The 5,000-nt window shown below is 44.1% G+C and overlaps 1 protein-coding gene across 1 annotated transcript in view; it reads left to right on the plus strand.

Annotated features, from left to right (window-relative positions):
* Positions 1–5,000, plus strand: part of mei1 (meiotic double-stranded break formation protein 1) — a gene marked incomplete at both ends in the record, with an annotated part of 103,967 nt that overhangs the window by 32,193 nt on the left and 66,774 nt on the right. The gene's annotated exons all lie outside the window — the stretch shown is intronic.

Consider the following 5,000-nt stretch of genomic DNA (forward strand, 5'->3'; position numbering starts at 1 on the left):
AAGGGGGGGGGGCATGGAATTCCATGCGACCTCTCTTGGGGTGGCGACCTTGGGGACCACTGGCTTAGTCTTTCCTGCAGCTGGCTGGCCCGGGTTTGAATCCAGCCCATGGCCCTTTGCTGCATGTGCACCCCCCTCTCTCTCCCTGCTCTGCATGTGCACCCCCCTCTCTCTCCCTGCTCTGCATGTGCACCCCCCTCTCTCCCTGCTCTACATGTGCACCCCCCTCTCTCTCCCTGCTCTACATGTGCACCCCCCTCTCTCTTTCTGTTCTCCTGTATGTAGAAACACCCCACTCTCTCTCCCTGCTCTCCTGTATGTAGAAACACCCCCCTCTCTCTCCCTGCTCTCCTGTATGTAGAAACACCCCCCTCTCTCTCCCTGCTCTACATGTGCACCCCCTCTCACTCCCTGCTCTACATGTGCACCCCCCCTCTCTCTCCCTGCTCTCCATGTGCACCCCCCTCTCTCTCTCTGCTCTGCATGTGCACCCCCCTCTCTCTCCCTGCTCTACATGTGCACCCCCCTCTCTCTCCCTGCTCTGCATGTGCACCCCCCTCTCTCTCTCTCTCTGCTCTGCATGTGCACCCCCCTCTCTCTCCCTGCTCTGCATGTGCACCCCCCTCTCTCTCCCTGCTCTGCATGTGCACCCCCCTCTCTCTCCCTGCTCTCCATGTGCACCCCCTCTCTCTCCCTGCTCTACATGTGCACCCCCCTCTCTCTCCCTGCTCTGCATGTGCACCCCCCTCTCTCTCCCTGCTCTCCTGTATTAGTCAGGTTCACTATGTCTTTTTGTTCAAGTTTCGTGGGGATTTGCAAAACTATACATTTTCGGAATCGTCAGAACCTGTAGAATCTGAAAACCAATGTTGGCATTTGCACAGACACCTGCATGGCCGCCATTTTGGCGTTTCAAAATGGTCGCCATAAAATACATAATTTGCTCTATCTTGGCTTCTATTCAACCTAGAAACTTAATTTAAAAAGCTAATCCTATGTTTTCTGGGTCGAGAAAACCACTGGTGGCATCATTAGACTTCGAATCCTAACCCTTGATTCACTTTTAGGACCTTTTATCACTTTCGGGTGCACGGCACATCATATTCAACCACCTTGCAGTGAACCGCTGGTAAGTAAAATTATGTAGTGGTCTATATTGGACAGCATTCACCATATGGGGCACATGGGGGGGGGGGGGGTGGATAAAAAAACAAAAACATAATGGGGCACATAGTTGTCATTTTGGCATTTCAAAATGGTCGCCATAAAATACATAATTTGCTCTATCTTGGCTTCTATTCAACCTAGAAACTTAATTTAAAAGGCTAATCCTATGTTTTCTGGGTCAGGAAAACCACTGGTGGCATCATTAGACTTCTTATCCAAACACTTGATTCACTTTTTGAATAAAAAAACAAAAACATAATGGGGCACATAGTTGCACTGCCCCTTTAAGACTTTTGCGTAGTTCCATCGGCAGAGAGCGGGAAAACGCCAAAGAGCGGGAAACCTGTTGTGGACGTTCCTGCTGCTTCCACAATGACACAGCAGTATACTGAGGTGAATAATTTTATATATAATATATATATATAATAATCTTAAGGTTATGAAAATAAAAACAACTGATAGGATAGTTTGTAATTGTTTTATATTCTGTTATGGGAAGTAAGCAAATGTGAGTTCCCTTTTTATGTGTTCCTCATAAAGTTAACTAGCTAACTAGATATTTCAGATGTACTGCTTATATTGAGCTCTTTGCAATATTAATGTTCATTGTTATGCTAATCACTGGCAAGCTAGTTGGCATAAAAAAAGAAGCTAGTTAGCATAATTAATTTGAAGATGGGGAGGCATTCACTTGCACTGGCTGTATTGATGTGTAGACTAACCTACTGTACAAAAGTAGTAATGAAATTTAGCTTGTGTGAAATTAATTATAAGAGATTTGTTTGTTCTGTACTCAGGAGATAACTCATTGTGGATGAAAGTCCTGATGACAACAACTCTAAGGAGTCTACTGAGGTGAATAATTTTATAATGCTATAATAAGGTTATAAAAATTAAAACAACTGATAGGATAGTTTGTAATTGTTATATATTTTCTCATGGGAAGTAGGTTAATCTGAGTTCCTTTTTTATGTGTCCCTCATGAATTTAGCTACAGTAGCTAGCTATTTCTACAAAGATTTACTTAAAATGCTTTTATTGGGCAATTTGCAACGCTAATGGATATCGTTATACTTTCAGGGCATAACTCATGATGGATGAAAAACCTGATGACAATGACTCTAAGGAGCCTGTCAACTGGAAACTATGCATCTTCTGCCAAGAGTCTAACACTAGTAAAGGGGCAGTTGTTCTGAATCCCAGGATCGAATCCTATCAGAAAGTACTTGATATGGTGACGGATCGAGCTGTCAGAAATGATGGACAATTTGTTTCAATTCAAAGACATCTCCAAGGATGTACCAAAGAAATGCTTCTCAACAAGGAAACAACATGGCATCGAAGCTGTTATTCTTCTGCCACAAACCAGACAGAGTTGCAGCGAGCCAGTGATCGCTTTGAACATTCAATGTCCACAGGACAGTATGCCGTAAAAAAACGTGGCTGTAAAAGATCATGCTCAGAAATGGAAGCAGATAAACCAGGGACATCAATGCCATTCACAAGATCTGCGACAAAACCTTTGTCAAAAGACCAGTGCTTCTTCTGTCAATTGGATAACGGTCAAGCTCTCTACACAATCAGAACTGGGAACTCGGGGGAGGTACTCAGGCAAGCAGTAGAAATTTCCCAAGATCCAGTGTTGATGACAAGATTAAGCAATGCAATATCGCCAAGTGATGCCCATGCAATAGATATCAGATATCACAAGTCATGTTGGAGAGAACATGTGTTCCATGTCATCAGAGATCATACATGTACCAGTGACAAAGCCAAATCCACAAGGGCAGACCTGCCCATGCAGATGCCATGCTTGATCGAGTTGATCAATCTCATTGACATACAAACTCAAACCAAAGCATATCTCCCGATGGACATCGTGGAAACAACATACATCTCCATGCTTGGGGGTAGCAAGGAGGCAGAGAAGCACACACCAACACTGACAAAACAATGGCTGAAGGATAAGATTCTTGAGCATTTACCCAGTGTGAAGTCTGTGACATGGATATAAATATAAATATAGTCAAGTCCAATACTGTACACACTTTTGCTACTGGACAGGCAGTGTGAAAACCCACAATTATTGGGCATTTGTGATTTTTTAGTTTAGTTTTGGTATTAGTTATATTTACATTTTGAAAAGATAGAGGTGGTATAATTGAGTAAGTAATGATAACAGATGACGCAACACGCAAACCTACTACCTATTGTGTCCCAGGTAACCCTCCCAGCCCGTAATGGCAGCTTTAACTAGAGCATGGCGTCTATGGAAATAACTCTCTCCTACGGGACTGCCAACGTTTTGCTACACTTGGTTAACGGTACAGATGCTTTATAGTTGGAATTTCATATCATTTGATGAAATATATTAGTAATTACAAAGAAATATGTAGGGGAGAGGGCGGAATTATGTGCGAAAATGGGCGAGGCCTGCCTGGTGTTGTCAACACAGTGAGTTCAGGTGTAAGTTATGAACTCTGATTCAGATCTCCCTCCCAATACTCCAATCCTCCCCTGTAATATTAGATTGAATAAGATGAGGCTGTGTCTTGAACTTTACGTCTTGTCTTGTAAATTCTCTTTCTCATCAACCATTGCTCATTTCTCTCCAACTAAATTCCGTTAACGTTCTCCTGCTCATGAAAGTTCATGTTTGTTTACTTCTATAGCGTTTCATCACAAGCATGCGTCTCAAAGGCCTTTTTTTCTTCCATATTTTATTTTGTAATTTTCAGAACATAGAAAACAAAAACAGGCTCAGAGAAAAAACAAAAACAAACAAAACATACATGTATCAACATTAATGTTACAACGCTACCAGCTGCGTCAAGTGCCTATGTGCTTGTAAGAAATGTGCGTGGAATCCCGTGCAAGGGGTCCATGAGAAGTCAGCTGAGCAAGTTACTTGTCGCTCTTAACCTCATCTAAGTAGGCTAGAAATGGGTCCCAGATAATTGTGAATTTCCTAAAGATTCCTAGGCCTGCGCAGCCTTGCCCGCAACTCGGCTGCTGTGTGGCCAATGAGACCAGCATCACTGATGATGTCAGATTTATGACATCATTGATGATGTCATGAGTGGGATTTCCTGTGAACACGCGTGGGCCTGTGAAGTCTAATGATGCCACCAGTGGTTTCCTCAACCCGGAAAACATAGGATTAGCCTTTTAAATTAAGTTTTTAGGTTGAATAGAAGCCAAGATAGCGCAAATTATGTATTTTATGGCGACCATTTTGAAACGCCAAAATGGCCGCCATGCAGGGGTCTGTGCAAATGCCAACATTGGTTTTTGGATTCTACAGGTTCTGACGATTCCGAAAATGTATAGTTTTGCAAATCCCCACGAAACTTGAACAAAGGTATATTTTGTGACATAGTGAACCTGACTATATGTAGAAACTGTCAAAAATGCCCAATAAATAAATAATGAATAAATAATAAAGGTATTAGGGAAAAGAGAAAGAGATGAGGATTTTTTCCCCCCTCTCTCTCCCTGCTCTACATGTGCACCCCCCCTCTCTCCCTCTGCTCTCCATGTGCACCCCCCTCTCTCTCCCTGCTCTGCATGTGCACCCCCCCTCTCTCTCCCTGCTCTGCATGTGCACCCCCCTCTCTCTCCCTGCTCTCCATGTGCACCCCCCTCTCTCTCCCTGCTCTGCATGTGCACCCCCCTCTCTCTCCCTGCTCTCCATGTGCACCCCCCTCTCTCTCCCTGCTCTACATGTGCACCCCCCTCTCTCTCCCTGCTCTACATGTGCACCCCCCTCTCTCTCCCTGCTCTACATGTGCACCCCCCTCTCTCTCCCTGCTCTCCATGTGCACCCCCCTCTC

This window comes from Poromitra crassiceps (genome assembly GCF_964638095.1).
Source record: "Poromitra crassiceps genome assembly, chromosome: 13".
Taxonomy (NCBI): Eukaryota; Metazoa; Chordata; class Actinopteri; order Beryciformes; family Melamphaidae; genus Poromitra; species Poromitra crassiceps.